Below are 26,137 nucleotides of genomic sequence, written 5' to 3'. Positions count from 1 at the left end.
ATTCCAATCCCAGGCAATAATGCAAGAGCAAGAGAGTCTTTAGAACTTCGGGGAATGAAAGTGGAAAGTTCAGAGGTGCATTAATCATACAAGAACCAAGTGTAAGTATCACACATAATAACACAACCTATGAACCAAATTCTAACTGATGCAAATGCTAAGGCTAGATGGGCTGAAGCATGCTTCCTGGTTCTGTGACTGTCTCTATTGCATTAGATACAAATGCATATTGTATCTCCAGTCATCTGTGAGGGATTCAGAAGAAGAACCAGTGTATCTCTGGTTGTGTGCTACACAGATGGCAAACCTTGGTTGTGGCTGTTTGACAGGATGGTTGGTAGGTTACAAGTCAGCAGGTGCTTAACCTCTTCACATTGTTTGTGGCTGAAGATCCGTGCTGAGCTATTCCCCAGGCAACTGTGTACCACAGATAAGAGGCTTTTAAACAGAATGTCCCAGCATTAAATATTAATGGATGCTCAATTCTGTTCATTCGGAACCAGCCACAGGAAGGTGGTTGTGAAATTTCTGTACTGAAAACTTAAATTCAGTTCTGCCAAGAAATAATTTGAGATCTTCAGAATCTTTTTCCCATGTTTCATGTTATACAGATGATTTCAGTTATGATTCTTAGATAGTTTTAAGTATCACATACGTCATCACATCAGCATCTGTGCAGCTTTCTCCTCCATTTTTAAATTTCAAGTTAGAAAATCCCACTCTGTGGCAGCATCCCTGTACACCCCAGCTCAAGCACACACACTCCTTGGCCATGGCCGGTTGCATACAAAATAATCTCCTCCTCCCCTTCAATGCTCACTATCTAGGCTCATGCGCGAGTTACGTACAGAAGCTCGTTGATGCCAGCGGAGTTATGCACAGTATGTGCTGTCAGTTTCAGGATATGAGCGTGGACAGCAAAGGAAAACAATAAGCAGTATTTTGGAGCAACAACCTAGAATCATCCAGCACAAAAGGCGGCCATTCAGTCCATCATCTCTATGTCAGCTCTTTGAAAGAAAACTAGCCCCATTCCTTAGAGCCCTCACATTGTCTCCTTTTCATGTAGATATCCAATTCCCTTTGTCGAGCAAAAGACCAGTAAAATCTGTGTGATGAATACAGATGTGACATTTTGCCATTCTTTGTTGCAAGCTGAAGGTCATTAATATCATATAATCAGAGTCTGAATACCAATATTATGATAAATAAATACTTAAAACTTTTGTTTAACACCTGAATCCAGGACTCTTTACGATTTGAACTGACTACAGCATCTGCACTGACTAAGAATTATTTTTCCTGTATATCTTGTAAAGTGCATGATATTAATGGCCTACATCACAATACCACAAATTGCAGAAACAGAACTGATGAGTTTCCAACACAGCCAATTATTACTGAGGAATGCACAAAAGCAGCAGGATATTCTTCATTTTCAATATACTTCCTGATTATTTGCTGGGCTAGGCTTAATGTAGTCCATCTAACAGAGAGGTGAAGCAAACCAATCTAACTGAATCATTTCGCCTGGCAAGTCTGGGCTAGTATCCAATTTCGGCTATGGAGAATAATTTTCTCAAAAGCAAGAATCCAGTTCTAATTTGAGATAAACAAGATTTAACCCCTTGACTGGTCATACACTTGGAATACATTTCCCTCCTGCAGTGTATCATAGCATCTAAAGCAACAGTGCTTCAGGCACTGCATGCAATGTGATTCAAATACCACATGTCACCAACTTGCTCAAACGCTACAAAATGCAAACCGACAGTCAAGCTCTTATTATTCTTGCCATGCAAGAAAAATGAATTGCAGTTTTGTGAAACATGTATCACAAAGTATCAGACTAGATTAAGCATTTTCAAAGTGGGGGTCACGACCCGCGGGTGGGTTGGGGCGGGTGTCGGGAGGGTCGCAGAGCCGTCCGCCGCAACGTTCCCAATCGCGCGAATTTGTGCGCAAAAGCCTCAGCAGCTGGATTTTAACAATGCCGGCTGCGTGTGGCTTTGAAAATGACAGCCGCGACCATATACAAAAATGTGGGCGCATTGCGCATGCGTGTCCGCTCATCAGTGTACATGAGCAGAACCACGCGAGAAGCACCATCTTCTCCTGACGTCAGCGCATTGACGCAGAAGATTTTTTTAAAAATTAATTGCAATCTTCCTGCCTGAAGCGAGGCAGAGAGCAGGTCACTCGCCCCGAACGCTGATGTCAAATGCATTGGGCGCGATTGCGAATCCTCCATTCTGTCAGCAGCAAAGAAGTAAATGAAGACCAAACAGGCTCATCTCTCGCATTAAAGGTAAGAGAAAATGGTGGGTCGCGAATTTCGGCCGGCGTGGGTCGCGAAGGTCGGCTGGCGTGGTTCCCGAAGGTTGGCCAGCGTGGGTCCCGAAGGTCTGCCGGTTGGTAATAATGGGCCCCAGGAAAAAAGTTTGAAAAATACTGGACTAGATTAGACATTAGCCTAGATGAGTAAATTAAACTCAGAGTCAGAGTGGCTTTAATTTTCTGCTAACTGAATTGCAATTCATAAAAGTTCACACCACATATAATGGTCCAGACTTTATGGTCAGCAACAAAGCAAGGGTGCTCACTACTATTCTTGAAGAAAGCTGCCCACAAAGGTCTAGCCACCTCTGTAGCATAGTCTTCCCCCTTCCTCAAACTTTGGTGCTAAGTCAAAGGGATGTCTCGGCCTGCAGCAGCAGTGATGTCAGCGAGTAGGTAGGCAACTAATTGCACACAAAGCAAACAAGTTAAAATTTATATTTTCAGATAGCGAAACAAATGATTATTACAATTGCATTAATATAGAAGTTAAAGTAAAGATGTACAATACTTAAAACATTTTCTCAAGGGTTTTATCGCGAGATTAACAGAGTAAAGGTTGGAAGTTCCCATCAAATCAATTGATTTCCATTGGATGCAGTCTGAAGTGGTTCAAAAGTGTACCCTCAGAGAACGTATAATCATGGGCACAAGCCTCTGGATTTCCAGGTTAATAATAATATTAATAATAATCTTTATTAGTGTCACAAGTAGGCTTACATTAACACAGCAATGAAGTTACTGCGAAAATCCCCCAGTCGCCACACTCCGGCGACTGTTCGGGTACACTGAGGGAGAATTCAGAGTGTCCAATTGCCCTAACAAACACGTCTTTCGGGACTTGTGGGAGGAAACCGGAGCACCCAGAGGAAACCTACGCAGACATAGGGAGAATGTGCAGACTCCACACAGACAGTGACCCAAGGTGATCAAACCCAGGTCCTTGGCGCTGTGAAGCAATAGTGCTAACCATTGTGCTACCATGCCTCTGCACATGTACAGACTCCAGAAGTTGAGAGTATTTACGGCGAATGCTGACAGTTTCATTGTCATTACCACTGCAAAATCCTGGCCAATATGAAAATAGATTGTGAACTAAAATACAATGTTGCACATAGAGATGAACTTCTCTGGCCCCACCTGTCCAGCATTCTCAACCCAAGCACAATCAAGTTCTCACCTGATCTTCACATGCATGCAGTGAAGGCAGTAGAAGTCACCAGATAGCAATCATGGATGGAATATTAAGAATTTGGGAAAATTAAGTTTTAAAAAAATGAAATTGAGATAAAATAAAATAAAAAAGGGAGTTGATATAGGGAGCTGTCGGAAGAGATTTTGATATGCGAATTGGCATATCAGAGAAAAGTAAGTGTTTACCTATGTAACTGAGGGAAAACAATGGGGTCTAGAAGAGGTAACTTCAAAATAGAGAGATAAGGAAATTGATACATACATGCTAAAAGCCTGATCCACAGGGTGAGTAACATCAAAGGGAAAGAATGATATATCCATAGTACAATAATTGGAGAAGAACTGCAGTAGCTACCATCACAGCCACACCCAGCTGCAGAAATAGTCCTCTGAAAACAAGTTTGAGCTGTGCAGGCAGCCAATTAAGATCTAAAACTTGAAACAAGAAGATTTTGTCTTTGCTAAAATTAAAGACGGTTTTCCCCAAACGTGGCCAAATAACACGTGTATAGCAATTATCTGCTGTATTTAGCTCACAGAATTATAGAATATTGAATGTCGTTTGGGAACAAAGGGTTGCCTCAGACTTCAGGAAACGTAGGCAGTTGGGAACTTCATGTAATACTGTGTGCATATAGCCATCAGAGGAATTGTGTTGCAGTGTATTCTAGTCCTTCTTGTTGTGTGATTTTTTTTCTTCTTTTAAGTTAATAAATATTTATTCGAACTTCTGGTTGCGGCTATGCCTAGGTAGGTAGAACAGTCGGCAGCTCCTACCGATAACAGACTTTTGGGCCCTTTTAAGGAGCTCCAGCGGCACTTTGACGGCGATTCCCGGTGTGGGAAGGAAACAGTGAGGGTCCCCCAGCTCTGTATGGAGTAGACCAGGAGTGGGGCGGTCAAAAAAGCGGCTTTGGAGAAGAGAGGAGAACGGGCGCGAAAAAACAAGATGGCGGCTGGCGGGGATCAGGCAGCGTGGGCCCAGTGGTCACGGGAGCAGCAGGAGTTTTTGAGAAGCTGCTTGGTGGAGTTAAAGGGGGAGATGTTGGCCCCTATGAAGGCGTCGATTGAGAGGTTGGTGGAGACCCAGAAGATGCAGGGGGCGGTGATAAAGGAGGTGCAGCAGAAGGCCTCTGATAATGAGGAGGGGATTCTGGGCCTGGCAGTTAGAGTGGCGGCGCACCGGCACTGCACACAAAATGGCAGGAGAAGCTGGAGGACCTGTAGAATAGGCCAAGGAGGCAGAACCTGTGGATTCTGGGTCTCCCTGAAGGCGTGGAGGGGTCGGATGCTGGGGCGTACGTGACCACGATGCTGGGTACGCTGAAGGGCGCGGGGGCTTTCCCGCGGCCCCTGGAGCTGGATGAGGCACACAGAGTCCTGGCAAGGAGGCCGAGGGCGTACGAGCCGCCAAGAGCTATGGTGGTAAGGTTCCACCGCTTCATCGACAAGGAGTGTGTCCTGCGATGGGCGAAGAAGGAGCGGAGCAGAAGGTGGGAGAACACCGAGATCCGTATTTATCAGGACTGGAGTGCAGAGCTGGCCAAGAAGTGTGCGGGATTCAAACGGGCCAAGGCGGTCCTCCACGATAAGGGGGTGAAGTTCAGGCTGTTACAACCGGCGAGGCTGTGGGTTACATATCAGGACCGGCACCACTATTTCGACATGCCGGATGAGGTGTGGACTTTCATCCAGAGCTAATGGACTGCAGTATGTTGTGGGGGTTGTTGGTGGGGGGGAGGGGGCGGTGTTCTGTTGGGGTTTTCCCCGTGTTTTCTTGTGTTTTTGTGGCCCCTTTGCCCTGGGCCCTCGAGGCTTTGGGCGAGGTTGCAGTTGGGAAAAGCTGAGTCACAGGAGGTGGGGTCGGCCCAGACAGGGAGCGCAGTTTATCCGCTCAATGGTGGGGGTGGCACCTGAAGCTGGGGGTTTGAGTGTACGGCACCCTGTTTTGTTTTTCTTTCTCTGTTCACACGGGATGTAGGGGGGGACTCTCTCTACCCCACTTAGGTGGGGGGGCGGGGGGAGATTTGTAAGGGGAACCCACAGGGGGATTGGAGGTGGAGGCGGGAGCGGCCGGGGTCAGCATGAGTCAGCTGATTCAAGGGGGTGCAACTGGGTGGGTAAGGGGGTTAAGCGGATGTTTGACTGTGGGAGGGGGGGTTAAGGGGGGGGCCGAGATGATGCTGCTGTGCTGACTGAGGGGGAATCGATGTTAAAAGGGAGAGTCGGGGCGGGGAACCTCCGCCTGGGGGGCTGGAGGGTGCAGGCACGTGGCTGGCCTAAAAAAGGAGATGGCTAGTCGGCAGAAGGGGGGGGGGGGGTAATTAGCCCCCTGACCAGGCTGATCATGTGGAACGTGAGAGGCCTGAATGGGCCGGTCAAGAGGGCCCGTGTGTTTTCACACTTAAAGGGGCTAAAGGCAGACGTAGCCATGCTACAAGAAACGCACCTGAAGATCGCGGATCAAACAGGGCTGAGGAAGGGATGTATGGGGCAGGTTTTCCACTCAGGGCTGGATGCGAAGAACGGGGGGGGGGGGTCGCAATTTTGGTGAAGGGGGGGGGGGGGGGGGAGGAGAGGGAGAGAGAGAGAGAGAGAGAGAGAGAGAGAGAGAGAGAACTGGGCCTTTAACACGGTCCTGGACCCGGCACTGGATCGGTCTAGGTCGAGATCGGGTAAGAGGCCGGCAGCGGCCAAGGTCCTGAGTGGGGTTCATGGACCAGATGGGGGGAGTGGATCCGTGGAGATTTGCCAGGCCAAGGGCGAAGGAGTTTTTCTTCTTCTCCCATGTGCACAAGGCATACTCGCGGACTGACTTTTTCGTGGTAAGTAGGGCGCTAATCCCGAGAGTGGAGGGGGTGGAGTATTCGGCCATTGCGATCTCAGACCGTGCACCGCACTGGGTGGAGTTGGGGCTGGGGGAGGAGAGGGGCCAACGCCCTCTGTGGACAATGGACGTGGGACTAGTGGCGGTTGAGGAGGTCTGTGGGCGGGGTTCGGAGGTGTAGCCAAAGCCATGTGGAGACCAATGATAATGGGGAGGTTTTGGTGAATGTGGTCTGGGAGGCGCTGAAGGCAGTTATCAGGGGGGAGCTCATTTCAGTCAGGGCGCACAGGGAGAGGAGGGACAGGATGGAGAGGGAGAGATTGGTGGGGAAGATACTTAGGATGGACAGGAGGTGTGTGGAATCCCCCGAGGAGGGGTTGTTGAAGGAGCGCCGGAGCCTGCAGGCAGAGTTTGACTTGCTTACCACGGGGAAAGCTGAGGCTCAGTTGAGGGAGGTACAGGGAGCAGTGTACGATTATGGGGAGAAGGCAAGTAGGATGTTGGCGCATCAGCTGCGGAAGAGAGAGGCGGCCAGGGAGATTGGGGGAATTAGAGATAGGGGGGTAACACGGTGCTGAGCTCAACAAGGATTAACAAGGTCTTCAAGGACTTTTATGGCAAATTGTACGAGTCAGAACCCCCCGGAGGGGGTGGGGGTGGGGGGGAGATGAGGCAGTTCCTGGACCAACTGAGGTTTCCACAGGTGGAGGAGGGGGCGAGTAGAGGGATTGGAGGCCCCGATTGAGATGGAGGAACTGGTTAAGGAGTTAGGGGGTATGCAGGCGAGCAAGGCCCCGGGACCGGATGGGTATCCCGTAGAGTTTTATCAGACATTCTCGGAGCTACTGGGTCCGTTGTTGTTGAGGACTTTCAATGAGGCTCAGGAAAAGGAAACCCTTCCCCCGACGATGTCGCAGGCTCTGATCTCACTTATCCTCAAGCGTGGATGCCAAGCTGTTGGCCAAGATTTTGGCAACTAGGACTGAGGACTGTGTCCCGGGAGTAATCAATGAGGATCAGACGGGGTTTGTGAAGGGCAGGCTGTTGAATACGAATGTGCGGAGGCTCCTGAATGTGATCAAGATGCCCTCAGAAGGGGGGGATGCAGAAGTGGTAGCGGTAATGGACGCGGAGAAAGCCTTCGATCAGGTGGAGTATGAGTACCTGTGGGAAGTGTTAGGCAGATTTGGGTTTGGAGAGGAATTTATCGGGTGGGTCAAATTGTTGTATCAGGCCCCGGTAGCGAGTATGTCGACGAACCGGCTGCGGTCGGGGTACTTTAGGTTACATTGAGGAACGAGGCAGGGGTCCCCCCTGTCCCCCCTGCTGTTTGCCCTGGCGATCGAGCCGCTGGCCAAGGCGTCGAAAGAGTCCAGAAACTGGAGGGGGTTGGTTGGTGGGGGTGAGAGAAGCATCGTGTTTCACTGTATGCGGATGACCTGCTCCTGTGCATTGCGGATCCGGTGGAGGGGATGGGGGAGGTCATGCAGATTCTTAGGGGTTTTGGAGACTTTTCGGGGTACAAGCTGAATGTTGGAAAAAGCGAGCTTTTTGTGATACATGCGAGGGGCCAGGAAAAGACACTGGGAGAGCTACCGCTTAAGATGATGGAGAGGAGCTTTCGCTACTTGGGCATTCAGGTGGCTAAGAGTTGGGATGCCCTGCACAAGCTCAATTTAGCGCGGCTGGTGGATCAGATGGAGGAGGACTTTAGGAGGTGGGACATGCTGCCGCTTACCCTGGCGGGCAGGGTGCAGTCCGTAAAGATGACGGTCCTCCCCAGGTTCTTGTTCGTCTTCCAGTGCCTTCCCATTCTCATCCCCAAGTCCTTTTTCAAGCGGGTAAATAGGATTATTACGGGATTTGTGTGGGCAAACAGGACCCCGCGTGTTAAGAGACTGTTCTTGGAGCGCAGCCGGGAGGGGGTTGTGCTGCCAAACTTTTGCAGCTATTACTGGGCAGCGAATATATCCATGATTCAGAAGTGGGTAATGGAGGGAGAGGGGACGGCGTGGAAAAGGTTGGAAGCGGCGTCTTGTAAAGATACTAGCTTGGGGGCACTGATAATGGCACCATTGCCGCGGTATATCACAAGCCCGGTGGTGGCGGCAACATTGAGGATCTGGGGGCAGTGGAGACGGCACAGGGGGGAGGCAGGGGCTTCAATCTGGGCCCCGATACGGAACAATCACAGGTTCGTTCCGGGTAGAATAGATGGGGGGGGGTTTCCTATGTTGGAACAGGGCGGGTGTAAAAAGGAAGGGGGACTTGTTCATTGATGGGACTTTTGCTAGTCTGAGGGCGCTGGAGGAGAAATTTGGGCTACCCCCGGGGAATACCTTTAGGTACATGCAGGTTCGGGCGTTCGTGAAAAAGCAGGTGGGGGAATTCCTGCTGCTGCCTGCCTGGAGGATACAGGACACGAAGGTCTCGGGCATGTGGGTAAGGGATGGCAAAACATCGGAAATATCAGGAGCTGCAGGAGGCGTTGGCGGCCTCGGTGGAAGAGCTGAAGGGCAAGTGGGAGGAGGAGCTGGGTGAGGAGCTGGATGAGGGCCTGTGGGCTGACGCCCTGGGCAGGGTCAATTCCTCCTCATCTTGCGCCAGGCTTAGCCTGATTCAGTTTAAGGTGGTGCACCGGGCGCATATGACAGTGACGAGAATGAGTAAGTTCTTTGGGATGGAGGAGAGGTGTGTGAGGTGCTCAGGGAGCCCAGCAAACCATGTCCATATGTTCTGGGCATGCCCAGCACTTACAGGATTCTGGAAAGGCTTCGCAAAAGCTATGTCCAAGGTCTTGGATACTCGGGTAAAACCGAGCAGGGGGATAGCGATATTTGGGGTATCAGACGATCCGGGAGTGCAGGGGTCGAAAGAGGCTGGAGTTCTGGCCTTTGCCTCCTTGGTAGCCCGGTGAAGGCTCTTGTTAATGTGGAGGGACGCAAAACCCCCAAGTGTAGAGGCTTGGGTCAGTGACATGGCGGGATTTCTCAGGTTGGAGAGGATAAAGTTTGCCTTGCGAGGGTCCTTGCAGGGGTTCTCCAGGCGGTGGCAACCTTTCCTTGACTTTCTCGCGGAACGTTAGGTGGAGGTCAGCAGCAGCAGCAAACCGGGGGGGGGGGGTTTGGGCAGTGGATGGATTTTGTTTGTAAGGGGCAGATACCCCACTTTGTTTTGTTAAATTGTTAAATGGTTAAGTTGTTTTCTATTTTATTGCTGTTTTCTTTTTGTTGTTTTTCTTTTTGTAGTGGTTTGTAAAAATTATTGAAACATTTTGAATAAAAACAAACTTTAAAAAAAAAGAAATATTTATTCGTGATCAGACACCAACTGCCAACTGGGCTATTCCTCCCTGGTTCGCATTCCTTTTCTCTCAGAATACCAAATTGAAAACATACACCATTAAGAACCGGTGTTCCGAGACCTCCGGGTGCGGCGATGGCCAGCTAAGTCGCATGTTTCGGCAGCTCCCGGTGGAACGGACTTTTGGGCTCTTAATAGGAGCCCCATCGGCAATTTTAACGGCAAATAACACTGTGCGGTAATCCAGAAGGGAATCCCCCCTGGACACGGATGGAAAAAAGAGAGGAAAGTAGCCGGATTGCGGTGGATCCTCAAGAGCAGCGGCCAGGAAGGCAGGCACAAAGCAAGATGGCGTCGGAAGGAGGCAGTTTAATATGGGGCCCTGACCAACAAGAGTTCCTGCGGCGTTGCGTAGATGAACTCAAAAAGGAGATGAAGAAGGAGCTGTTGGCCCCGATATTACAAGCGATTGAGGGGCTAAAGGAGGAGCAAAAGACCCAGGAACAGGAGCTTTGGGTCGTGAAGGCAAAGGCTGCTGAGAATGAGGACGACATACAGGGCCTGGTGGTGAAAACGGAGATCCACGAGGCACAACACAAAAGATGTGTGGAAAGGCTGGAGGTGCTGGAGAACAATGCGAGGAGGAAGAACTTAAGGATTCTTGGTCTTCCCGAAGGTGCAGAAGGGGCGGACGTCGGGGCATATGTGAGCACGATGCTGCATTCGTTAATGGGATCGGAGGCCCCGACGGGTCCGCTGGAGGTGGAGGGAGCCTATCGAGTTATGGCGCGAAGACCGAGGGCTGGAGAAATTCCTCGTGCAATAGTTGTGAGATTTCTCCGAGACAAGGACAGAGAAATGGTCCTCAGATGGGCCAAGAAAACTCGGAACAGTAGGTGGGAGAATGCGGTGATCCGCGTGTATCAAGATTGGAGTGCGGAGGTGGCGAGAAGGAGGGCAAGCTTTTATCGGGCCAAGGCGGTGTTGCATAAAAGGAAGGTCAAATTCGGAATGTTGCAACCGGCAAGACTGTGGGTCACACATCTAGGGAAACACCACTATTTAGAAACGGCAGACGAAGCGTGGGCATTTATTGTCGAGGAGAAGCTGGAGTGAGCGGGCCAGAAAAAGAACGTTTGGGACAAAAGTGGGGGGGTGAATTTGTGGGATGAAGGGGGGAAAAGGGGGAAGAGAAGACTTCCCAGATTGTTAAACCTGCGACCCTGTAACTTCTCTCTCTTCCCCATGTCGTGGGGGAGGGGGTGAGGGAGGATGAGGAGCTGTGGGCGCCGGCCATTGGGGGCGGGGCCAAAAGGGGAAGCGCGGGCTTTGTTCCCGCGCTATGGTAATCATGGCGGGAACAGGGAAGCAGGAAGGAGGGGGCCTCGCACAGTGTGAGTCGAGGTCACAAGGGGAAGCCGAGGTCGGCCAGAGTTTGCTGACTTCTGGGAGTAACATGGGGGGTGCAATTACGGTAACTTGGGATCTAGCGGGGGGGGGGGGGGGGGGGGGGGGGTTAACTGGGTTGCTGCTGCTGGGGAGAAGGGGGAGCTGGTATGGGAGGGGGGGGGGGGGGTCGGGGCGGGGGGCGCCGCCTGGGGGGGATACAGCTACGTGGGAACCGGGTGAGGAGCTGGATTGAAAAAGGAAATGGCTAGTCGTCAAGGGGGGGTGGTAAAGAGCCCCCCAACCCGGTTGACCACGTGGAATGTGAGAGGGCTGAACGGGCCGATTAAGAGGGCACGGGTACTCGCACACCTAAAGAAACTTAAGGCAGATGTGGTTATGCTTCAGGAGACGCATCTGAAGCTGACAGACCAGGTTAGACTTCGCAAAGGATGGGTGGGGCAGGTGTTTCATTCGGGGCTAGATGCAAAAAACAGGGGGGTGGCCATACTAGTGGGGAAGCGGGTAATGTTTGAGGCAAAGACTATAGTGACAGATAGTGGGGGCAGATATGTGATGGTGAGTGGCAAACTGTAAGGGGAGGCGGTGGTATTGGTGAACGTGTATGCCCCGAACTGGGATGATGCCAATTTTATGAGGCGTTTGTTAGGACGAATCCCGGACCTAGAAGTGGGGAAGTTGGTAATGGGTGGAGACTTTAATACGGTGCTGGACCCAGGGCTGGACAGATCGAGGTCCAGGACCGGAAGGAGGCCGGCTGCAGCTAGGGTGCTTAAGGATTTTATGGTGCAGATGGGAGGAGTAGATCCCTGGAGATTTAGTAGACCTAGGAGTAAGGAGTTTCGTTTTTCTCCTATGTCCACAAAGTCTATTCGCGAATAGACTTTTTTGTTTTGGGAAGGGCGTTGATCCCGAAGGTGACGGGGACGGAGTACACGGCTATAGCCATCTCGGGTCATGCTCCACACTGGGTGGACCTGGAGATAGGGGAAGAAAAACAACAGCTTCCACCCTGGAGAATGGACATGGGATTATTGGCAGATGAGGGGGGGGGTGTTTAAGGGTGAGGGGGTGGATTGAAAGGTACTTGGAAATTAACGATAATGGGGAGGTACAGGTGGGAGTGGTCTGGGAGGCACTGAAGGCAGTGGTTGGAGGGGAGCTGATATCTATTAGGGCACATAAAGGAAAGCAGGAGGGTAGGGAAAGGGAGTGGTTGTTGAAAGAACTGCTGAGGGTGGACAGACAATACGCGGAGGCACCGGAGGAGGGACTATACAGGGAACGGCAAAGGCTACATATAGAATTTGACTTGTTGACTACGGGTAAGGCAGAGGCACAATGGAGGAAGTCACAGGGTATACAGTACGAATATGGGGAGAAGGCGAGTAGGTTGTTGGCCCACCAACTGAGGAAAAGGGGAGCAGCGAGGGAGATAGGGGGGGTGAGAGATGAGGAGGGGGAGATGGAGCGGGGAGCGGAGAGAGTGAATGGAGTGTTCAAGGCATTTTATGAAAGATTATATGAAGCGCAGCCCCCGGACGGGAAGGAGAGAATGATGTGCTTTCTGGATCAGCTGGAATTTCCTAAGGTGGAGGAACAGGAGAGAGTGGGGCTGGGAGCACAGATTGAGACGGAGCAAGTAGTGAAAGGGATTGGAAGCATGCAGGCGGGGAAGGCCCCGGGACCAGGCGGATTCCCAGTTGAATTCTATAAGAAATATTTGGACTTGCTGGCCCCGCTACTGATGAGAACCTATAATGAGGCGAGGGAAAGGGGGCAGCTGCCCCCGACTATGTCAGAGGCAACGATATCGCTCCTCCTAAAGAAGGAAAAAGACCTGCTGCAATGCGGGTCATACAGGCCCATTTCCCTCCTGAATGTGGATGCTAAGATTCTGGCCAAGGTAATGGCAATGAGGATAGAGGATTGTGTCCCGGGGGTGGTCCATGAGGACCAAACTGGGTTTGTGAAGGGGAGACAGCTAAATACAAATATACGGAGGCTGCTAGGGGTAATGATGATGCCCCCACCAGAGGGGGAAGCGGAGATAGTGGTGGCGATGGATGCCGAGAAAGCATTTGATAGAGTGGAGTGGGATTATTTGTGGGAGGTGTTGAGGAGATTTGGCTTTGGGGACGGGTATATCAGGTGGGTACAGTTGCTGTATAGGGCCCCGATGGCAAGCGTGGTCACGAATGGACGGGGGTCTGACTATTTTCGGCTCCATAGAGGGACGAGGCAGGGATGTCTTCTGTCCCCGTTATTGTTTGCACTGGCGATTGAACCCCTGGCCATGGCACTGAGGGGTTCCAGGAAGTGGAGGGGAGTACTTAGGGGGGGAGAAGAACACCGGGTATCTCTGTATGCGGATGATTTGTTGCTATATGTGGCGGACCCGGCGGAGGGGATGCCAGAGATAATGCGGATACTTGGGGAGTTTGGGGATTTTTCAGGGTATAAACTGAACATGGGGAAAAGTGAGCTATTTGTGGTGCATCCGGGGGAGCAGAGCAGAGAGATAGAGGATTTACCGTTGAGGAAGGTAACAAGGGACTTCCGGTACCTGGGGATCCAGATAGCCAAGAATTGGGGTACATTACATAGGCTTAATTTAACACGGTTGGTGGAACAGATGGAGGAGGATTTCAAGAGATGGCACATGGTGTCCCTGTCATTGGCAGGTAGGGTGCAGGCGGTTAAAATGGTGGTTCTCCCGAGATTCCTTTTTGTGTTCCAGTGCCTCCCGGTGGTGATCACGAAGGTTTTTTTCAAAAGAATTGAGAAGAGCATTATGAGTTTTGTGTGGGCTGGGAAGACCCCGAGAGTGAGGCGGGGGTTCTTGCAGCGTAGTAGGGATAGGGGGGGGCTGGCACTACCGAGCCTCAGTGAGTACTACTGGGCCGCCAATGTTTCAATGGTGTGTAAGTGGATGGGAGAAGGGGAGGGAGCGGCGTGGAAGAGATTGGAGAGGGCGTCCTGCAGGGGGACTAGCCTGCAAGCAATGGTGACGGCGCCGTTGCCGTTCTCACCAAAGAAATACACCACAAGCCCGGTGGTGGTGGCTACATTGAAAATTTGGGGGCAGTGGAGATGGCATAGGGGAGGGATGGGAGCTTCGGTGCGGTCCCCGATAAGAAACAATCATAGGTTTGTTCCGGGGAGAATGGATGGGGGATTTGGAGCATGGCAAAGAGCTGGGGTAGTACAATTAAGAGATCTATTTGTAGATGGGACGTTTGCGAGTCTGGGAGCGCTGACGGAGAAATATGGGTTGCCCCAAGGGAATGCATTTCGGTATATACAATTGAGGGCTTTTGCGAGGCAACAGGTGAGGGAATTCCCGCAGCTCCCGACGCAGGAAGTGCAGGATAGAGTAATCTCAGAGACATGGGTGGGGGACGGTAAGGTGGCGGACATATACAGGGAGATGAGGGACGAGGGGGAGATCATGGTAGATGAGCTGAAAGGGAAATGGGAAGAAGAACTGGGGGAGGAGATTGAGGAGGGGCTGTGGGCTGATGCCCTACGTAGGGTAAACTCATCGTCCTCGTGTGCCAGGCTAAGCCTGATACAATTTAAGGTGCTACACAGGGCGCACATGACTGGAACACGGCTTAGTAAATTTTTTAGGGTAGAGGATAGGTGTGCGAGATGCTCGAGAGGCCCAGCGAATCACACCCACATGTTCTGGTCATGCCCGGCACTACAGGGGTTCTGGGTGGGGGTGGCAAAGGTGCTTTCGAAGGTGGTGGGGGTCCGGGTCGAACCAAGCTGGGGGTTGGCTATATTTGGGGTTGCAGAAGAGCCGGGAGTGCAGGAGGCGAGAGAGGCCGATGTTTTGGCCTTTGCGTCCCTAGTAGCCCGGCGCAGGATATTGTTAATGTGGAAAGAAGCCAAGCCCCCGGGGGTGGAGACCTGGATAAATGACATGGCAGGGTTTATAAAGCTAGAGCGGATTAAGTTCGTTCTAAGGGGGTCGGCTCAAGGGTTCATCAGGCGGTGGCAACCGTTCGTCGAATACCTCGCAGAAAGATAGATGGAATGGAAAAAAGAAGGCAGCAGCAGCAGCCCAGGATCGGGGGTGGGGCGGGGGGGGAAGAGGAGGAACCAGAAGGACTCTCAGGGTTGTTAATATATACTGTATAATATGTATAGGTCGTTGCTACAGATAATTATATAGTGGACTGTTAAATTATATTTTTGGAGAGTGTTACTTGTGATAAGGCAGTTGCCAATTAGGGTTAGTTTTCATTTTTGTTATTTATTATTTATTCATTTTTTTTTTTGTTTGTTTATAAAATAGGTCATTGTTATTTGTGTTGTTATAATATTGTGTAAAGGATGCACAATGTACTGTGTTGGTTGACCAAAAATTTTCAATAAAATATTTATAAAAAAAAAAAATATGGAAGGAAGCCAAACCCCCGGGGGTGGAGACCTGGATAAACAATATGGCAGGGTTCATAAAGTTAGAACGGATTAAGTTCGTGTTAAGGGGTTCGGCTCAGGGGTTCACCAGGCGGTGGCAACCGTTCGTCGACTACCTCACAGAAAGATAGAGGGAATGGAAAAGAAGTAGACAACAGCAGCAACCCGGGGGGGGGGGAAAGAGAGAACGGACGGACTCTCAGGGATGTTATTGTATATGTATAGGTATTTGGTATATGTAATTGTATATTGGATTGTTGGATTGTATTTTTGGAGAGTATTTATTTTGGACAAGGCAGTTGCCATTCAGTTTTGTTTTTTGTTTTTGTTTATATATTATATATTTATTTGTTTAAAACTGGCCACGGTTATTTATATTGCTTTATTGTTGTGTAAAAGAAACACTACGTATTGTTATGTTTGGCCAAAAAACTTGAATAAAATATATTTTTTTTAAAAAGAACCGGTGTTCCAAGTTACCCTTGTAGGTTTTGGGATATCTTCGTATTTAGCATTAGCGGGGTTCTTACAGAAACCACCAGCTGATTTTTTTTCTCTGTTTAATGAATTAATCTAAATTAGAAACTGAATTCATCTTTACTCTGTAATAACACTGCAAGTCAGGCAGGTAAAAGGAACCAGCAGTCAGGAACTCAGGAGCCTCAGCCCTTGACTCTGTCCAACAGGTATGAGGCACTTGCTCCCTGTGTGGATGGCGAACAGGGCTGCAGGAAGGATGAGTCAGCTGACCAGGGCACCATGGTTCAGCAGGCCATTCAAGGGGAGGGAGTAAATAGGCAAGTTGTAGTTGTAGGGGATTCTATTATCAGGGGGATAGATAGTATCCTTTGTGAGCAGGATAAAGAGTCCTGCATGGTATGTTGCCTGCCCGGTGCTAGGGTGCGGGACATCTCTGACCGGCTTGAAAGGATACTGGAGAGGGAGGGGGAGGATCCAGTTGTTGTGGTCCATGTCGGTACCAACAACATAGGCAAGTCTAGGAAAGAGGACGTGTTTAGAGATTATAAAGAGCTAGGATTCAAATTAAAAAACAGGTCCTCAAGGGTCATTCATAATCTCCGGATTACTGCCCGAGCCACGTGCAAATTGGCATAGGGAGGCAAGAATAAGGGAAGTTAACACGTGGCTGAAAGACTGGTGTGGGAAAGAGGGGTTCCCTTTCATGGGACACTGGCATCAGTTTTGGGACAGGGGGAACATATACCGTTGGGATGGACTCCACCTGAACCGAGCTGGGACCAGTATTCTGGTGAAAAGAGTAAATAGGGTGGTCAATAGGACTTTAAACTAAAGATTGGGGGGGGAAGGGAAAGTCAGGGGACCAAGAGGTGAAGTAATCAGTGGGAAGCGTAGCTGCTTAGGAATACAAAAAAACACGAAAAGACAAAACTCAGGAGAGGTTATGATAGTCCCCATCCCACAAAATATGACACAGTGTATGGAAAGGCTCAGTAAACCAAGGTCCACCACACTAAGAAAACAAAAAGGGACGGTCAATAGAGAATTAAAGGTGCTATATTTAAATGCGCGCAGTGTACGGAACAAGGTAGATGAGCTTGTGGCCCAGATTGTGACTGGCAGGTATGATGTGGTAGGCATCACAGAGACATGGTTGCAGGGGGTTCAGGACTGGCATTTAAACATCCAGGGATTCACAACCTATCGAAAAGACAGAGAGGTAGGCAGAGGGGGCGGGGTTGCCTTGTTAATTAGCAATGAAATTAAATCAATAGCACTAAACAACATAGGGTCAGATGATGTGGAGTCTGTGTGGGTAGAGTTGAGGAACCACAAAGGCAAAAAAACCATAATGGTAGTTATGTACAGGCCTCCTAACAGTGGTCAGGACCGGGAGCACAAAATGCACCACGAAATAGAAAGTGCATGTCAGAAAGGCAAGGTCACAGTGATCATGGGGGACTTCAATATACAGGTGGACTGGGTAAATAATGCTGCCAGTGGACCCAAGGAAAGGGAATTCATTGAATGTTTACAGGAGGGCTTTTTGGAACAGCTTGTGATGGAGCCCACGAGGGAACAGGCCATTCTGGACTTAGTGTTATGTAATGAGCCAGACTTGATTAAAGATCTTAAAGTAAGGGAGCACTTAGGAGGCAGTGATCATAATATGGTAGAATTCAATCTCCAATTTGAAAGAAAGAAGGTAGAATCAGATGTAAAGGTGGTACAGTTAAATGAAGGTAACTACAGGGCATGAGGGAGGAACTGACGAAAATCGACTGGGAGCAGAGCCTAGTGGGAAAGACAGTAGAACAGCAATGGCAGGAGTTTCTGGGAGTAATTGAGGACACAGTACAGAGGTTCATCCCAAAGAAAAGAAAGGTTATCAGAGGGGGGATTCGGCAGCCACGGCTGACAAAGGAAGTTAGGGAATGCATCAAAGCAAAAGAGAAAGCCTATAATGTGGCAAATAGTGGGAAGTCAGAAGATTGGGAAGGCTACAAAAACAAACAGAGGATAACAAAGAGAGAAATAAGGAAAGAGAGGATCAAATATGAAGGTAGGCTAGCCAGTAACATTAGGAATGATAGTAAAAGTTTCTTTAAATACATTAAAAACAAACGGGAGGCAAAAGTTGACATTGGGACGCTCCAAAATGACACTGGTAATTTTGTGATGGGAGACAAGGAAATAGCCGAGGAACCAAATAAGTACTTTGCGTCAGTCTTCACAGTAGAAGACATGAGTAATATCCCAACAATTCCGGAGAGTCAGGGGGCAGAGTTGAATATGGTAGCCATCACAAAGGAGAAAGTGCTAGAGAAACTAAGAGGTCTAAAAATTGATAAATCTCCGGGCCCAGATGGGCTACATCCTAGAGTTCTAAAGGAGATAGCTGAAGAAATAGTGGAGGCGTTAGTTCTGATCTTTCAAAAATCACTGGAGTCAGGGAAAGTCCCAGAGGATTGGAAAATCGTTCTTGTAACCCCCCTGTTCAAGAAGGGAACAAGGAAAAAGATGGAAAATTATAGGCCAATTAGCCTAACCTTGGTTGTTGGTAAGATTCTAGAATCCATTATTAAGGATGAGATTTCTAAATTCTTGGAAGTGCAGGGTCGGATTAGGATAAGTCAGCATGGATTTAGTAAGGGGAGGTCGTGCCTGACAAACCTGTTAGAGTTCTTTGAAGAGATAACAAATAGGTTAGACCAAGGAGAGCCAATGGATGTTATCTATCTTGACTTCCAAAAGGCCTTTGATAAGGTGCCTCACAGGAGACTGCTGAGTAAAATAAGGGCCCATGGTATTCGAGGCAAGGTACTAACATGGATTGACGATTGGCTGTCAGGCAGAAGGCAGAGAGTTGGGATAAAAGGTTCTTTTTCGGAATGGCAACCGGTGACGAGTGGTGTCCCGCAGGGTTCAGTGTTGGGGCCACAGCTGTTCTCTTTATATATTAACAATCTAGATGACGGGACTGGGGGCATTCTGGCTAAGTTTGCTGATGATACAAAGATAGGTGGAGGGGCAGGTAGTATGGAGGAGGTGGGGAGGCTGCAGAAAGATTTAGACAGTTTAGGAGAGTGGTCCAAGAAATGGCTGATGAAATTCAACGTGGGCAAGTGAGAGGTCTTGCACTTTGGAAAAAAGAATAGAGGCATGGACTATTTTCTAAACAGTGACAAAATTCATAATGCTGAAGTACAAAGGTACTTGGGAGTCCTAGTCCAGGATTCTCTAAAGGTAATCTTGCAGGTTGAGTCCGTAATTAAGAAAGCAAATGCAATGTTGTCATTTATCTCAAGAGGCTTGGAATATAAAAGCAGGGATGTACTTCTGAAGCTTTATAAAGCATTAGTTAGGCCCCATTTAGAATACGGTGAGCAATCTTGGGCCCCACACCTCAGGAAGGACATACTGGCACTGGAGCGGGTCCAGCGGAGATTCACACGGATGATCCCAGGAATGGTAGGCCTAACATACGATGAACGTCTGAGGGTCCTGGGATTATATTCATTGGAGTTTAGGAGGTTGAGGGGAGATCTAATAGAAACTTACAAGATAATGAATGGCTTAGATAGGGTGGATGTAGGGAAATTGTTTCTACAATTTCTAGGACCCGGGGGCGCAGCCTTAGAATAAAAGGGAGTCACTTTAGAACAGAGATGAGGAGACATTTCTTCAGCCAGAGAGTGGTGGGTCTGTGGAATTCATTGCCACAGAGGGAGGTGGAGGCCGGGACGTTGAGTGTCTTTGAGACAGAAGTTGATAAATTCTTGATTTCTCGAGGAATTAAGGGCTATGGAGAGAGAGCGGGTAAATGGAGTTGAAATCAGCCATGATTGAATGGTGGAGTGGACTCGATGGGCCGAATGGCCTTACTTCCGCTCCTATGTCTTATGGTCTTAAGACTTTTCCAGTCTGGATTCCCCTCCTGCCCTCCCCACCACCCCATGTTCTTACTAATTTGGGAAGTTGTTTTACCTACATCTTACCAGGTACCTTTCTCCAACAGCCAGGATGCTGTCGAGCTCTGCTGATGATAGTCCTGAAGGACACAGTTGAGTGCATCCAGGTCATATTCCTTCTTCTTCTGTCTTACTTACCAAATGCTCATCATAAATTAATTTTTGGGACAGAAGGGGAAAGCAAGGAAGATGCCATATTCCACAATACAAATGCTCGCAAAATCTGAAAGGTTACCATGATGGACAGAAACTTATCCTTAGTTCCATGTTTATCCTAATCCATCATTTTGGCTTGAGCTGTCAGGAGATTTTCATCATGTGTCAAAGCAGACTGCCTGACATTGCCACTGCTGAGCTGCGGCCGAAAGTTAGCACATTCCCTGCACACTTGCATCACATCGTACTGACAAGTAAGTTTAAAATAGATGAAACTACATATTGTGAATAGTAACGGTAATGCAACAATCAGCGGCACATGTCTCAAGCAGACCCCTCAGCAATTTGCTGTGGATCTATTTGGTCAGAACCTCAACAGCACAATTTCTGAAGGCAGTCATTTTCATAAAGGCAACCGTCAAAATTATAGAGCAGCTTACTATTCTGCATGCTCCCATCTTCCAATGATCTACCCCAAAAGTAAAATACTGCGGGAGCTACAAATTTAACGTTTCAGGTCGAGATGTTCCTTTATTAGAACTGATGAAAGTTTTGATGAAAGGTAATCTTGACCTGAAATGTTAATTACTTTTTCTCTCCACAGATGCTGCCTGACCAGCTGAGTGCTAAATTTCTAGCACTTTTTGCTGTTATTTCAATGATCTGCAATTGGGCTACTCATTCAGTCTGGAGGCCAGATACGCTTTTTACAAGATTCCACTGGGGCCCTTAATCTATTTGTTTCTGGTCATACCTGCTGCTTTGCAGCTGCCAATACTGCCCCCTGACACAACTGCTGCACACAGGATGATTTACCTCCCCCCCCGCCCCCGTCCCACATTCATTGTCCTCATGCTTGCAAGTGTTGCGAATCCTGTCTAGAATGTGCAATGTGCCAAACCTTTCTGCTGATGGATCGAGAGCTGGAATTTCAAGTTTGTTCATTCAGCAAGTTTTGAATATCTGTAAAGTCAAAATGCGCAATGCTCCTTGTTTAAAACTAATGAATGTTTAATATAAATCTCAAGCCAAAGCTTTAACTGATGATTTAACAAAATGCATCTATCAAGAAGGACGTGGCCCAGTTTAGCTCAGTTGGCTGGACAGTTGGTTGGTGATGCAGAACGAGATCAACAGCGCGGGTTCAATTTCTGTACCAGCTGAGGTTATTCATGAAGGGCCACCTTCTAGGGAGCGGCACAATGGTTAGCACTGCTGCCTCAGTGCCAGGGATCCAGGTTCGATTCTGCCTTTGGGTGACTGTGGAGTTTCCAGGTTCTCCCAGTGTCTGTGTGGGTTTCCTCCGGGTATTCCGTGTTCCTTCCACAGTCCAAAGATGTGCAGGTTAGGTGGATTGGCCATGCTAAATTTCCCCTTAGTGTCCAAAGATGTGTCGATTGGTTGGGGTTACGGGGTTGAGGGGATAGGGCAGGGTGAGTGTGCCTAAATAGGGTGCTCTTTTGGAGGGTCGGTGCAGACTTGATGGGCTGAATAGCCTCCTTCTGCACTGTAGGGATTCTATGGTATCCAGTCTCCTCAGTATCAGTGGCCACTGCATATAGCCAGACTTATACACAAACAGACACACAGAAATGAGAAAGAAGAGGGCATTGCTGAGCCACTGGCTAAGAATCGAGACACAGGCTTCATGTAACCCCTCCGCTCAATTATTGAGTGAAACACAAATCAAACACTAAAATAGACACAGGTATGGAGACAGCTAGACATAGAAGCACACACCACAGAGAAAGATCAGAAGATAACACTGAAAATTCAAAAACTTTTTCACTTTTTAGATGTAAAATATGCACAATTGGTATTGTTACTATGCACAAGGTTGCATTGAAGTAGGTTCAGGGAAGTGATGCTCAAGTAAGTTTCAGGTGTTGGCCCTTGACCAAAAGTTACAGGTTTTTGAAAACTAAGTTCTACACTCTGCAAATACAAATTAATTTGCCTCACATTCTTTATCACTGTTTTCAACCTTGGCCCATTGCATTCTGGGCCTTTGGCCTTCATCCTAGCTTCTCAATGACAAGAACTTTTCTTTGTAACTTTGCTCTTATTTCACAAACTTGTTGCCACAGCATAAAACTCTCACTAATCTCCGAGAAAGACCCAAATACCCGCAGTAGCTCCAATATTCCTCCTATCGACGCACTCGGCTCCGACACATACAGCAGCAAGTCGTCGGCATATAAGGGCACCCTATGCTCTATCCCCCCCGTCCCCCGCACTATTCCTTTCCATGCTCCCGAACTTCTCAATGCGATGGCCAACGGCTCAATCGCAAGTGCAACAGCAGGGGGGGGACATAGGACATCCCTGTCTCGTCCCATGGTGGAGAGAGAAATACCTCGAACTGATATTTTTTTAGTTGCCCAAAGTTTGCGACAACACCCCCTTCCCTATCGCCTCCTCAAACATCCCCACCATCAGGGGTGCCAACCTATCCTTAAATGTTTTTATAATATTCCACCGGAAACCCATCCGGCCCTGCCACCTTCCCCGACTGCATCCTCCCAATCGCATCCTTTATCTCCTGCTCCACTATTGCTCCTTCTAATGTAGCCCTACCCCCTCCCCTAACCTCGGGTACTCCAACCCATCGAGAAATTCCTGCATCTCACGGTCTCCCCCGAGTGGCTCTGGCTTGTACAACCTCTCATAAAATTCCTCAAAAACCTTGTTAATCAGCACTGGGGCCACCACCAACTTCCCTGCCCTATCCTTCACCTGAAGAATTTCCCTTGCCGCTGCCTCCCTCCGGAGCTGACCTGCTAACATACGCCCATAAACTGCACCCCTTGCTCGCCTCAGTTGGCGCACCGCCTTCCTGGTGGACAGTCGGTCGAAGCTCGCCTGTAGTTCCTTCCTCTTTTCCAGCTTCGCCGGGTCCCCATCCTCTGCATACCTCCTATCTACCTCCAACATTTCATCTATTACCCTCTGCCGCTCCAACCTCTCCTCCTTATCCACCCTAGCCTTAAACAAAATTACCTCACCTCTCACCACCGCCTTTAGAGCCTCCCAGACGAATGCCTTCGACACCTCACCCGTACAATTGAAACCTACATATTCCTTAATTACCTTTTCAATTTTCTCACAGAATACTTGGTTCCCCAAAAGCCCCACATCCAGTTTCCACCCCGGTCTCTGCGCTGCCCCCTTTCTCTAGCACCATATCCACCCAATGTGGAGCGTGATCTGACACTGCAATTGCAGAGTATTCCGACCCCTTGACTCCAGCCAGCAAAGCCTTCCCCACCACAAAAAAGTCGATCCGCGAGTATACCTTATGGACCGCTGAGAAAAACGAATACTCCCGTTCCCTTGGGTGCAGGAACCTCCAAGGGTCCACCCCTCCCATTTCCACCATTAGCCCAGCCAGCGCCTTCGCCCCCCCTGATGGGACCAGCGAGCACGGCCGTGATCTGTCCAACCTTGGCTCCTGCACCAGGTTCCAGTCCCCCCCCACAATCAGCTCATGCGTGTCTAAGTCGGGAATAGCCCCAAACACCTTCCTCGCGAATCCCACATCGTCCCAATTGGGACTGTATACACTTCACAGCGCCACTAATCTCCCCTCCAATGCCCCTGTCACAATCACATATCTACCCCCCTGATCTGCCACCACCTTCTCCATCTGGAAGCGTACCCTTTTGCTGACCAGCACCGCTACCCCTCGAGCCCTTCCATCAAATCCGGAGTGAAACACCTGACTAATCCAGCCCTTTTTAAGTCTCAACTGGTCCTTCACCATCAAGTGAGTCTCCTGCAGCATTGCTACATCGGTTTTCAAACTTTTAAGATGTACAAGCACCCTTGACCTCTTGACCGGACCTCCTAGCCCTCTCACGTTCCACGTGATTATCCTTACTGGGGGTCTCTCACCCCCCCCCCCCCCCCCCCCCCACCTTCCTTATCCACCATCACCATACCACCAGGCTCTGCCCCATAAGCCTGACCCGCCCCTGTCCATTGTTAACATCGAACCCCTTCCCCCCCTCCCAAGAACCCCCCCTACAAAAACATCCCCCAACATCCCTCCCTCCACCCCGTCTTGCTCGCCTCGTAGGCCCATTGAAGCCTGCTATCCAGGCTCCAACGTCCGCAGTCCTCCTCTCACCTCACCCCCGTTCACTAACTGACTCTAGTTAGCTAGCGCGGATGGCTCCCCCTGCCAATACCTCTCGCCCCCTTCCGCCCAGAGAAACACCAAAACAAACCCAACAATCCAACCCCTACAATTCACTAACATAACATTTAATCGTCGCAACACAGAACACCATTAACTTGAACTCTGTAACAATGCAAAGAGAAGTAAATTTCAATACAAATCAGTAAAAAGAAAGTTGTAACATTTGTACATTTTCCAGCCGCTCAAACACAGTCAACAGTCTCTCTTCCAGTTCCGCTCTTCACGTCTGTCCCAAGCCTTCTGCCCTCACGAACGCCTCAGCTGCCTCAAAATAAAAGTCTTTGGCGTTATATGTTACTCTCAACTTCGCCGGGTACACCACACCAAATCGCACCCCCTTCTTGTACAAAGCCGCCTTCACTCGGCGCTCATCTTTTTGCCAACTCCACCGTCCAGTCCTGGTAGATCCGAACCGCAGTACCATCCCACAGCACCTCACGCTTCTGCTTCACCCAGCTTAATACTTTCTCCTTCAGGCAAAACTTATGGAAGCAGATAATTACTGCACTTGGCGGCTCGTTCACTTTGGGCTTCGGCCTTAATGACCGATGAGCTCTGTCTAGCTCGTACAGGGTGGGGTTCTCACCCTCCCCCATCAGCTCCACCAACTTCTTCGCGAAGTATTGCGTTGGCCTTGGGCCCGCTGTCCCTTCGGGCAAGCCCACAATTCTCAAATTGTGCCGCCTTGAGTGGTTTTCCAAGACTTCCAGCTTTGCTCGGAGCCCTCTGTTAACCTCCACCACCCTCCGCAGCTCGTCCCCCATCGAGGTGACCTGGTCGCTGTGTCGTGTCACGGCCTCCTCCACCTCCTTCATCTTCTCGCCCTGCTCTCTCACCTCGGCCAATGCCTTTGCCACCTCCACCCTGATCGGGCCGATTGCCTCCTCCAACAATGACCTCACCACGACCACCATCTCTTTCCTCAGGATCTCCATGTGCCTCACCAAACGTTTTTCCAGCTCCACCACCATCACCTCGGTCATCTTCTCCACCGTAAGTAGTGCGGCCCCGCCTTGCAGTCGGCTTCCGCCATCCTGTCAACACTTTTGCTTTGGCTCGTCTTCTCCTTCGGCGGCGAACCCGCTTTTCCTCCTTTTTTTGACGCTTTTTGCATCTTTTAGCGGCTTATTGTTTTTTTATCTTTTTTCCTTTCTCCTCTCTCCCCCTTCACCCTCCTGCCCTTCATCAATCTGACATTCTTCTTTTTTGAGAAAAAAAAAACTTTTACCAAACTGCCTTAAATCTTCTTTCTTTCTCCTCTACATTCACCTGGGACCAGGCTTCAACCTTCTTCTTCCTAGGTGGGAGCCATCCGACATGGAGCACTCTCCCTACATGACGCTCGGGCCTCGGGCCTGCCGCCTCGCCCTCTTCGTAGCTCCGCCCCCGCTGCTCTGACCTGCCGGGCCCGGCGCCTCAACCCCCGCCGCCCGCCACCCGCGCGGGGTTCTTCGCCGGCTTTTAAACCGACCCCGCTGGCGGCGGCCCCAAAGGCCGACGATAGTCGGGGAGTGCGTGAGGTCTCAGGGATTTCCCCGAAATCACCACGAATCGCGGCCACCGGCGGGAGCTCTTTTTTTTTTGCGGCCGCCATGCTCGCCCACGCCACCGGAAGTCCTATTTGTTTATGTTAACATGCGGGCTGCTGCTTGGGGGTTTGATGGAAGGATGGGATTGTTGTTATTGGTATGGGGATTAAGATTGCATTCGCTGCTGATTATTGTTTATTGTTGGTGGGTGTAAATTTGGGAGAAAATGTGAAAAAGGAGTAGAATAAAAAGTTATTAAAAAAAACAATCCTGCAGGATCAGATGAATGTTTGTGGTGCGC

General features: G+C 49.5%; 1 protein-coding gene across 3 annotated transcripts in view; it reads right to left on the bottom strand.

The window, feature by feature from the left end:
• The window catches only part of gpr107 (G protein-coupled receptor 107), a 132,079-nt gene that overhangs the window by 37,850 nt on the left and 68,092 nt on the right, over nt 1-26,137 (bottom strand). The window lies entirely within an intron of this gene.

The sequence above is a fragment of the Scyliorhinus torazame genome, chromosome 22 (genome assembly GCF_047496885.1).
Source record: "Scyliorhinus torazame isolate Kashiwa2021f chromosome 22, sScyTor2.1, whole genome shotgun sequence".
NCBI classification, from domain to species: domain Eukaryota; kingdom Metazoa; phylum Chordata; class Chondrichthyes; order Carcharhiniformes; family Scyliorhinidae; genus Scyliorhinus; species Scyliorhinus torazame.
This window is presented reverse-complemented; position numbering and strand designations above follow the sequence as displayed.